Source organism: Haemorhous mexicanus, chromosome 6 (assembly GCF_027477595.1).
Source record: "Haemorhous mexicanus isolate bHaeMex1 chromosome 6, bHaeMex1.pri, whole genome shotgun sequence".
NCBI lineage: Eukaryota > Metazoa > Chordata > Aves > Passeriformes > Fringillidae > Haemorhous > Haemorhous mexicanus.
Window position 1 is genome coordinate 23,440,688 of NC_082346.1, and position 12,009 is coordinate 23,452,696.

Consider the following 12,009-nt stretch of genomic DNA (forward strand, 5'->3'; position numbering starts at 1 on the left):
AAATATTTGTTGTATTTGCTACCTTTTAAAAGTATTAAATGAGAACAAGTAGTAAAAAAAGTAGAAAGACATTTTTGGTTGATTTCAACCAAATTTTATGAGTTTTTGAAGTACTGAATCTGTAACTTAAGCATAGGAAGAAGTCAAGAAAATATTGCTGGACCTCATAATTTTGTAAACAACTTTTCATATGCAAATTTGATATTAGGTCATGCTGCAAATAACAGCCTGAAAAGATGGCAAAGATATTTCAGGGAAAAGATGTTTCCTCCATTCATCTCAATGAAGTTGTTCACTTTAACAATCATCTCTAAAACATAAGAGTTGGTTTTAATAAGTTACTGGAGAAATATGATACAAAAGTCACAAGCCTATTTTACCACTTCACTGATGCTAATAAGAACCTTGCAGAATACACAGAAACTTGTTTCCACTTAAAATACTGCATTATCTACAACTTCAAATGGTGAGGGTTGTAAAGGCAGCTTTACTTGAGTAGAATAAATTTTGTATAGGAAAATCCTGGGGGAGCATAACTCAGTGCAGCTCTAATTCAGTAACTGCTTCAGAGAGCAGATTAACTATCTTCAGAAACTTGCCTAGTCTGGCTCACAAAGAACTGCTACATCCATTCAGAATCTGGCGTACTGTCTGAAAATCTGTGTTTTTCTGATGTCATTGGGGTATTGGTTGTTATCAAAATGTCAGTCTTTCCAATGTGATTTTTTTCTTAATTATTTTTAGATACTCAGAGCCCCTAAACCATTGAATTCCATCACCAGAAAATGAAATATAAGCATCATTACTGCTTATAAACCCACCGTCAAACCAGGCCAATGCACGTATTTTAATTCTTTTCATTTGAGCATACAAATCTTCTTAATTAGTAGATGTTCAACATGTCAAATAAAAATATTTTTCTGTTTGGAGTAATTATAGATTTATACATTTAATAATCAAGTAAAAATAAAGATTAAATCAATAAGAAACTTCAAAAGTATATAGAAGACTCTCAATTGAGTTAATCAGTGGGTTTTTTTGTAAATAAGGCTCTGAAGAAGTAGTTGAGGAATATTCAGAATACGGTCCTGACCACAACAGAAGTAGTAAGAACTAGCAGGTACTTCTGTTTCTAGGCTCTTCCCTTGTTATTTGGATTTTGATATTAAATTAGTACATTTACAAAACTATAAAATAATCAGGCATCGAAAAAAAACATAGGGGAAAAGCTCGGAAAAGTCTGGGGAAGTTTACTTTCTTTTAGTAAACATGATGGTTTCCTGCCAAACAATTAAAAGTCTCTGTTCAGTTTAAAGAAAACTGTTCAGAGTAGAGAGGAAGTGATCATCCTCTTGACTTTTTGCTAGTCAGAGGTAAACGCAGAAATATACAGCTTCACAGCTCACTGATCCCAACGCTGAAACACCATCGACAGAAAAAGACATCACAATCCGGATAAATAAATCAATACGATCACATGTCCTGGGGTTTCTTGATGGGTACACATTTCTCTTAGAAAAGGAGGAGGTTTATCTCTGTGGACACATGTTGGTAGCCAGAAGAAAAGTCAACACATTCTAATATATTTTAAGTAAAACAGAACAGCAGTAGGGACTGGAAATATTCCTTGTCTTAGGGAAGTCTGCAGCCTCGGAGCCCTAAGCCCCTAAGAAACCGGTTCATGCCACCCCGATTGTGCTTTTACTCTACACAAATTTTATTAGACAGCTGCTTTTAGACTGCTTTCTTAAAATTAACACTGACACAGAAAGGCTCACAAATGCTAACTAATATATCATTTGTCTTATATTAAAATGAAAATTAATTAGATATAATGACCAAATTCACCAATTATTTTGGAGAAGGCAGATTATTTGAAAAGAGCTTAACGTCATTAGTAGTGCTGACAAGGCTTATTGTTCTAGTATATTTTGTTATGCTGGGTTTATCTTTAAAACACTACTCCAAGAATGAATCTGTTTTGCAAAATCGTAATGTTCATGCTTTTCTCAGTAACCAGATTTTAATGCTGCATGTATAAAGAGGTGAAAGAAAATAAAAAACACCAAACCCTTACAAAGAATTCCCCCTACAAAACCAAAGAGCCAAACAACCAAAACAATCAGAAAACTTCTACTATCCAAGTACTTGGAGATTCAGAAAGTAAGAGAATGGAGGATTTTAGGATCTGATTCAGTGTTTTAAATTCTTTAAATGGTAAAAATTGTGCTAATTCAGTCGAGCACAGACTGTAATGTTCTGCATACTCAAATAACATCTAAAGAATAACATGCTATCTTATGCCAGGAAGCAGTTCTTGAAAAAGTTTAATATATGTTCTGACGTGTTTAATTACTGGAGTATTTTGCCACTGTATCCTAGAATCAAAAGTGGTTTTTTGCATAAATTATCACAAAGAACATAGTTTATTGTAGCTTATTTTTCAGCAGTGACTTAATTCCTATTACTCTAAGTAAGCTTCATTAAACTAATTGACTTAGCTGGAACCGCTTACGGTAGTTAAGGTTTGCAGAATTGCAAGTATTAGCTGTACTGGAAAAGTTGAGAATAACACAAGTATTTCTGCCTATAGTGAATAAAACTAGTGAGGTATTTGATTTATGATGCATCAAACTTACAAATTAGGTAAAAAGTCTAACTGTCATAGCTTTTATAATGACAGCTCATACAGAAAAAAAAAATCAAGATTTATATTTTCTGAGCTTTCTGAAAAAAATCAGTAAGTGCAACAATTCCATTTTCTTATCTAAAACCACCAACAAGACAGATATATTTCTACTCAGATTCATTACTTACAAGGAGGAAGAATGGTCTTGAGCTTGCAGTCCACTCCTAAGTCTCCTCCAATGCTCTATTTCAGACTGTTCATGCAATCTCAAGCAAGTGACTTCATTACAGGGGGCCTCAGCTTTTTCAGATCCTCTCCCTACTAAAACTGTAATTTGCTTCTGCAGGAATTTTGCTGGGTTTGGATGGCTGAACATTACAAAGCAACATCAATATAATACAGCTGCTCAATATACGTACTCTAAATACACAACTGCATTTTCAAAAGGTCTAAGAGACTAGTAGTTATAATGTAATAAAAATAATCATAAATAATAAAATAAAATAAATATACAGCTGTTAAGGTCTGTCTACTCAAGTTTTGCCTCAGTTGTTTTTAAGTAAGCAGTAACAGTATTTTATTAAATGCAACAGTATTTTATTAAATCATAATTCATTACAAAGATAAATTTACTAACATTGGGCAACAAACTCCAGAATATGAAGAAGGAAAGAAATCACAGAAATGTCAGCCCCTTCACTGATAAGTCAGTTTTTTGTTTTTTTTTTTTTTTTTTTTATGAATAGATTTTCTTTCAGGGTTTAATTTTAATTACCATTAAATCAGGCTTCAGATTTTCCATCCTAATTCACTACTTTGACATCATCATTTGCTCATGTAGCTGCAAACACAAAATGGATATCACAGTTATGGGATGAGACAAACCTTGACACCACTCAAAGCAGTCTGCCATGCATGACGATACATAGGAGATGTCAATGAAAATTCAGAAAAGCCCTTCTCTGATTCTTCATCAGACGGATATCCCTGACAATAATCAGCTTCTAAAGAAATGTCATCACAACCTAGTGACAATGCCCCTGCCATCTGTTACTTTCATTTTGAAGGACTTGTGAGGGCCATCAGTAGGAAATCACCTTTCTTTGTTTGCCAGAACTGCTTTAGATCGTCTGTATGTACCTTTATGTCTCTCTTCTTGTATGACTAATTCATGATCTGTCTCCTTCAGAGGAAGTTCCAGCCTCATTAAAACTGACTCCTGTTGCCTTGGCTGAGTGTGGCTTCAACGGGAAAGCAACATCTGAGTGCTCTGGTTGACCCAAAACTTACTCTTTAACTCCAGCCCTATCAGCTGTCAGAATTTTATCAAAAATGAGACATATTGTAAGAAGAGAAAGCTTTATCCACCTTACTTAATTAGATATGTTTTAATAAAAATATGACCTACTGCCTCTCTTCTCACCTGCAAGCACTATAATTAAAGTTTCTCTAACAGAACAGCAAGCTATTTTAGTTCTCTTGCCATTTTAAAAAATTGAATACAATTCTGCGGGAACTTGAGAAGTGAAAAAGGAAAGTATGTCAGTCCTAGCACTATGATAAATCTCTATTTTTTTTTTTTTTGTGGATGCACAGTTTGTAAACACTTAAAACAGTAAACAAACAAAGGTAACAGGTATTCTAGAAGTTCTAGTTGGCATCTTGGTCTTTTCCTCTAGTCAGTAGGAACGTTTGTTGTGTAGAAGCATTGTAAATCAATACACATTTGTTTATTTAGCCACATATGGGCAATCAGGGTCCTTAGCATCAAAACCATCTGGGCTTTCACAAGTTGTAAACACATAATGCCTCTTAGTTACGTCAACATATGAGTAAAAAAATACAATAATCATACTCATGATTCAGTGATTGTTTTAGGTAATAATCTATGCTAATGGATCTGTTTGAACTAACAACTAACATGAAAAAAAAATGCAAACCTGTAAATGAATAAGAATTTTATCTAAATGGAGGCAAACCCAACTACCTCATTTTGTAGTGTTTCTTTTCCAGGAAATAACTACCAGTGAATAACGTTAAGAAAATATAGAATGTTGCAAAACTTAGGTTCCAACTTTGAAAATGATAAAAGAAATAATGTCTCAAAATTTGTTTCATTTACCAAATTCAACACATGCTTGATAAATCCTTAAAATGCCACATTGGGAGAATAATCCATTCACAAACACAGACAAAGCAAAATGAATGAGCAACCTTATCCTAAAACTGAGAATCTCTGCTGTTGTTTATAGTTGATATACAGGGAACCTGAATTATGTACACAAGAGTCCACAAGCATGAAGAGTAAAGCAAAATCTAATGTCTCTAGTATAGGAGGCTAATAAGTTGAATTACAGACAGGCCTTAGTTTTATTCTTGGTGTTATTTGAGGAGACTAAGAGTCAATGGGTTTCAAAGAAAGCCATACCCATTTACTGACATGCTACATGAAAGACAATGGTGATGTCAAGACAACCAAAAACAGATGTTATGAAAAGCCATAGGCAGGCTGATACTCTCAGCACATTCAAGGAAAAACATCCCTAAGTCAGCCAGTGAAGGTGTTTCAAATGAAGTGCTGTAAGACAATCTGCCTCACAGACTGCACCAAAAGGCCCAGCACAGAGCCAGCATTCACAGCAGCAATGTGCCCCTTTAAGCAAAACAGTTCCTGCTACCTGAAATACATCATGGATAGTAAGCTTAAAATCTCACATGAAGAAGAATTGTTGAGCCTTGAATCACATTTCTGAGCATAAAACCTAATCTTATCCAGCTGTACCAACAGACAAAAAAAACATATTTCCTATGGCTAAATAATTGCAACTGAACTTACTGACCTGTAAAGATCAGTAGAAAATGGAATATTGCAGGTCAGAAAGTGACTGAAGTCAGAACAAGCAGGCTTAATGAAAAAAGTAATTATGAAACCTTAAAACATAGACTAGAAATTGTCTGTGAGACAAAGGAAATTATTTTTAGTCTACTCTGCCCTGGAAAAGTTTCAACTCAAAATTATCTCTGTAATGGGAAGCCACACTTCTAGACAGTGAACAGTGATCTAGAATCTTTACTTTGTGACAGCAAATGAAACAAATAGCTGTTATTCAGTTAAGAGAAGACACAACTGTGGGATGTAAAAGACCATTGAAAAGAGATTAAAGTACTCTCCACTAAGCATTCTGGGTAGCTCAAAAAGAAATATTATGTTATTATCACAAAGACAACATATTTTAGGGTAATTTCTACAAGCAATCATCAGAACACATCACTAATGGATCACTAATGTTCTAAAACTCAGATTATATTTCAGGAAGTGTACACTGCAGACGTTGTCATCTAGAGGACAAGGACACAGAAAAGTCCAAAGATAGGCTAAAGGACCTTCTCATATCCTACTGTACACTTCGCACATAATTTTCTGGTGTTAAAATCTTATTTAAATGGTAATTTTTGCTTGACTATATATCATTTTCATCAGTCTCAGACAGAAAGTGAAATTTGGGATCATCAACAGTACAGATTTTTTCCTCTTTCTTCTCTGTTACTGTACTCTCTTACAAAAGGCCCCTCATTTCTAATGAAATTATACTATTAATTCTGAAAAGTATACATTTCTTTTAAGAACCTTATCCCCTAGGAAAAAATTAGGGCTTTTAAGTAATGGTTCACTTCTTCACTCTCTGAAAACAGAGTAAGAAATTCAGGATTTCTTACTGGATTTCAGCTTTATTTAATCTTTAGATTTACTTAGTCCAATTATAACAACAAATGGGCCTAAACATTAAATCCAGAGCTTGTATACAAAAATCCATTGAGATATGTATGAGGTGTGGCTGCCTTTACCCTTCCCTGCTAACCTTGCTGTTCTCCATTTCTCATGAAAAAGAGGCACGTGCATTAGTGCACTATTGCTATAGATTTATTTTCAGTAATATCCCTGGTAAATATTTGACAGCATTGCAAGAGGAAAGAAACACAGCTTCTTCTACAAGTAATGAAAACAGTGAGACATCCCCAGTAATGAAGAGCAGTAAAATTACCTTTCAAAAGCATTCAGTGGAAACCTAACCAAAGCACTGAACCATCCCTACAAAAGCTTCTGTCCCATGAAACAGCTGGATGCTCACATGAGTTTATCTCAGAATAATGCTTTACAAAGGACAAAACATAACACAGAGCAAAAACAGCGCCATTTCAAAGGGTTCTCCCACTCCAAGAGCAACAACACTGGCCTCTAAATAGCAAAAGACACAATAGGAATGTTCACACTCAATCACTCCTGGGATGACACAATTTACTGTGTTACTAGTACAAAGATACTAGTTCAGATTCTTAATTATTCAATCCGTTTTAGAGCAGGGAGGTAAAGAGTTATGTGAATTCATAGTTGTATATAGTGTTATTTTAAGGAAGTCCAGACCTCCAAACATATCCAGAAGACAATAATTATATTGGCTGTAAAAATCTAAATCAAATCTGAATCCAAAATCAACCTTTGGCAAAGCTAACAATTGCTGTGTTACACAGCTGGTATACTCATTTGTTTTGGTAAAATACAAGGTCTAGTAAGTATCACAGGTCAAAGTTTGCATTCTTTCACTGAGCTGCCTCCTGCACTTGCTCCTTGCCTCCTACTTGGTCCCTTGCAAAGCAAAATAAAATCAATCCTTGCAAATCTCTGTAGTTAGAATTTTAACCAAATGAAACTGTCAGATGTTTTCTGTGCAATTATCCACCTTATCATTCGTCATCTTTCTTGAACATTGGGTTGTCAGCTATGAGTCCCTGAAGTATTTCAATTGCCTTTTAGAGCAGCAACTCATGGAAACTCACATTTTGGTGTTTGATCTAGCCTCATAGATATGATTTGTTGTGAGGGGCCATCCTTCATCACCAAGGTTTCCTCAAGTGTGATGAGCTAGGGTGAATGAGTGAAATAACTAGAACCCATTAATTCTTTAAAATAACCTTGAGATTTCACACCTACATACCATAATAGGAAGACACTGGCATCAAGGTGGTCTCATCTTCTTTACCTATTTTTAAACTCTAAATGACAGTGGTGGGGTGACCCTGACTGTATGTCAGGTGCCCAACAAGCTTTTCTATCACTCCCCTTCTTCACCTAGACAGGAGACAGTAAATATAACAAAAGGCTCATGAGTCAAGCCAAGGACAGGGGAGATCACTTGCAATTACCATCACAGGAAAGACAGACTCAACTCAGAGAATAAATTTAGTCTATTAATTTAATTTATTGCCAATGAAGTTACTGCAGGATAATGAGAAATAAAAACTAAACCTTCAAACACCTTCCTCTCACTCCCTGCTTGCTCCTGGGGTCAGTCTTACCCCCACAATTGTCTCTCCATCTTCCCATGACAATGGCACAGAAAAGGAGGATTACAGTCAGTTCATCACATCTCCCCTCATCCTTCCTCCTCAGAGGGAGGGCTCCTCACACTCTTCCCCTTATTCAGCATGGGGTACATCCCATTGGATACAATTCTCCATGAGCTTCTCCAACATGACTCCTTTTCACAGGCTGCAGTTCATGAACTGCTCTAACGTGGCTTTCCTCCCCTGGGAGCAGTCCTTCAGGACCATGCTGCTCCAGCTTAAGTTCCCTGTGGAGTCACAAATCCTGCAGGAGCCTGCTCCTGTGTGGGACTCCCACAAACCCACAGGTCCTGCCAGGAGACTGCACGAGCGTGGGCTTCCCACAGGGTAACAGCCTCCTTTGGACATCCACCTCCTCTAGCATGGGTTCCTCCATGGACTGAAAGTAGACATTTTCCTCACCATGGACCTCCATGGGCTGAAGGGGAACAGCCTGACTCAACATGGGGTGCTTTACAGGCTGCAGGGGAATCTCTGCTCTGGAGCACCTCCTGCTCATCTTTCTGCACTGACCCTGGTGTCTGCAGGGCTGTTATTCTCACATATTCTCACTCTGGCTGCTCTTCTGCAACAGGGATTTCTCTCCCTATTTTGAATGAGGTATCACAGGGGTACTATTACTATTGCTGATGGACTCAGCATTTGTCAATGGCTCTAAAGGTTTCATATGGCCAGGTTCCAGCAGCTTCTTGCTGAAGCTGCACCTGTACTCTCCCATCTCAAAGCTTTGCCACTCAAACCCAATACGATTCTCATCTTTAATTTCTATCAGATTAGCCACCAAGATCAGGAAGATAGCATTTTATTTTCCCTAGTATACACTCTCTTGTTTAGCACATTCACTGAAACATAGAAGATTAGCAAGTAGTTCAGTTTGCAAGACCTTCAGGCAAAGCACGAGCTCTCTTTGTACTGTGATTAGTTCTGATAACAGGCCATAGGCCCCCAGTACTGTATCATTTTTAACAATGTGCAGTGTTGAGCAACCTTTAAACATTACTACAAAGCAAACAGTTTGGGGTAGAAGGCACAAAAGGTGCTCTGTTGGTGTCATTCTCTTATTTGTATTTTCTAAGCAGATTCATGTGCTATCTAAAGTAATGGGTTGCTTTCATTTGTGGGATACATTCAATAGGAAACTATCAGCTTCTATCACAGAAAATTATATCTTCTATCCATGAAAACTACTAACCACAGAGTATTTTCATAATACTTAGAAAACCTTCCTTCCTTAACAGTCATATTACCACAGAGAAAAATTAGAATGAGAGTGATAAGTGTGGCATGTCAGGCCATGTTTTTTCAGCATCAAACACACTGCCACTCCTTACTGAATGCCAGCTATGGAAAAGAGGGCCTCCTTAGCCACCATGAAAATGTCCCGTGTCCCTGTCAGGTACAGCAAACTTCTTGCTGATGGGCTGCCCTACCAAGGTACTCTCTGGAAAGTAAAAGTTGCTCTTCTTTCACTGTATTTGAATGAAGATACTATAACACATATTTTTAGCACACAGCAAGAAGCAGCTACTTTCATCCACTACATCATCTACCGTTTTGTCTTTGAAACTAAATACACTTGAAAAGAGACAAGTTTCATAGAACAAGCTAAGCACATTGTACTACATTTCCATGCATGGATTTTTTTTACCATGCATATTTTACCTATTTTTAACTTTCATGCTTTGACCATGGCCAGATATGGTAAAGCAGTTAAAGTAAGTTAGCTTTGTTATATATTTAAGCTGGATGTTTAAGGTCTTCATTTATCTTTTCACAAGTCTTTCACTTTTTGGATAAACTAGAGATATACATATGTTTTTAAATTACTATATAACTATATGCCACTTGCTATTGTACCACCAAAAATCATCAAAAATGAAACAATTAGACGAAGTAAAACCTTTACCTTGAATTTTCTCATCAATATCTTTCTCTCACAGGCCCATCTTCTACACTTATTTCAAATGTAAACAAAGACCTGAAGTCAAGGTGTACTTGAGCTGCTGTCTGGTTTTGCAGATTCAGTAAAGCTTAAGAGATCAGAAAGTATTTTGCTTCTGTAAGATTTATGCAACTAAACTCCAACCCTTTACAGCTATTTCAAGCCCTAGCTGTTTCTGCTCTCTTCCAGAGCAGAATAATCTCAAATGGTTTTCCCAGGGACAGTGAGGAGAAGGAAGTAGATTATTGAAGCCACTTAGAGACATTATCACCACCTTCTCAAACAGAGTAATTCAGCAGGATGATAGGCCTGTATTCCATTGCACCTCCAGTGTGTCCTTTGAGAAAGAAGCAGAAATTGCATTTTCTGTCAAATACACTTTTTTGTAAGAGATAAGTGAGGGAGGTGTTAGGCCATTTGGAGGGTTCTGAAAGCAGTGTTACACATTCAGCCAAAGAAGGAAAACTTGACCCTCCAATGACCCTGATGCTTACTCTAGTCAGTGTAATAATATTCAGCACAATTCACCTGCTAAAACATCAGGCAGAGCAATGAAAAGAACAGATTTTCTTAACGTCACTCAGGTGATTGGTCTATCTTGTAATTCCTTTTGACACTAAAACAAACAGATTAAGCAGCAGGAAATGACACAGCAGCCAAATTCTGAACACTTGCTGCCCATTTCAGCTGGATTGCTGAACCCCTCCCGAATCACACATCTGCAATGTATGCAATGCCCAAAGAATCTCTGAATAGAATTTGGGTTTTACCTGATATACTACTATGTGGCTGAGGCTTTTTTCCCTAAAGGAAAACAAAACCTTTAGCAAAATAAAGAATCACTCATACAGGAATTTTAGGGTCAATGTCCAAACAGGTCTCAGATCCCTTTTCTCTACAAAATTATCTCCAGGGAAAATCTTCCCTAGTTACTATGAGTACAAGGCCTATAAGGTGCAGTTAAGCAGAGCCCATTCAGCTTGATAAATTTATAATATATCTACCATTTAACTGAAAAGGAAGCAGTAAGAAAACACTCCTATTATTGCTGTGCTCTCCACAGTGGCTAACCTGTGGCAAAAATAACAATTTAACTCTCTGCAAAGCTGTATTTACAGAGTTTGTCATCAAAATAGCTTTCAGATAATAGACTAGAAGAGATCCATTGGGAATTATGGCAATTGAGTATAAAGAAGGCAAGCCAATCATCAAGATCAAATTATGGTACACCTGCATAATTAGTGGGGAAAAAAATTAATAATATTTTTCTAATGTGCTTTTATATATATTTCAGGATCTATAATAGAAACCACTTTTTTAAAAACAATTGTATCAAACACAAGATAGAGAAAAGATTTTTATCAACAACAGATAGTCTATTTCTAGATATGCTTTGCACTGTCTGTTAAGTTTAAAATGTACCTTGCATCTCTAAGTCATATTCTATAAAACATTCCCATTTAGCTTGCCTCTTGGCAGGTTGGCCAGACTTCCCCTTGGACAGCATCTCCTTCATTTCAGCTTGAAATCTTGTGACCTATCTTTTACACCATTCCAAAACACACCTCACACTTTGAGTTCATACACAACATATTCCAGGCTAAACAACTGAAGCACAGCACTGATTAGGGGAGACTGCAAAAAACAGTGGAGATGATGCTCAGTGAAAGAAATACCAGAATCACAGGTTTTTCACTGCTGGAATCTTTTAACTTCCCACTTACCCCAAAAAAACCCAAGGATTTCTGTTGACTTTTCCTCACTAGAGTTTCTGTCACTCCTAGCATCACACAGAAGATTGGTACTGAAAAGTTAGAGAGGCTGGTAGTAAAAACAGCAGTGACAGCATAGGAGGCAGTATTTTCACTGCTTCAAACTCATATTTTCTGTCCTAGAGTAAAAGAATGAAGAAAATTTGAGGTAAAGTAATAGTTTGTGTGCAATTACATAGAGGAAATTAAATTTAGAGGCAATAGGTATGCATTTTTCATGGAAAGCACAGGGTCTGAATTTGAAATAAGGGATATTTCTTATC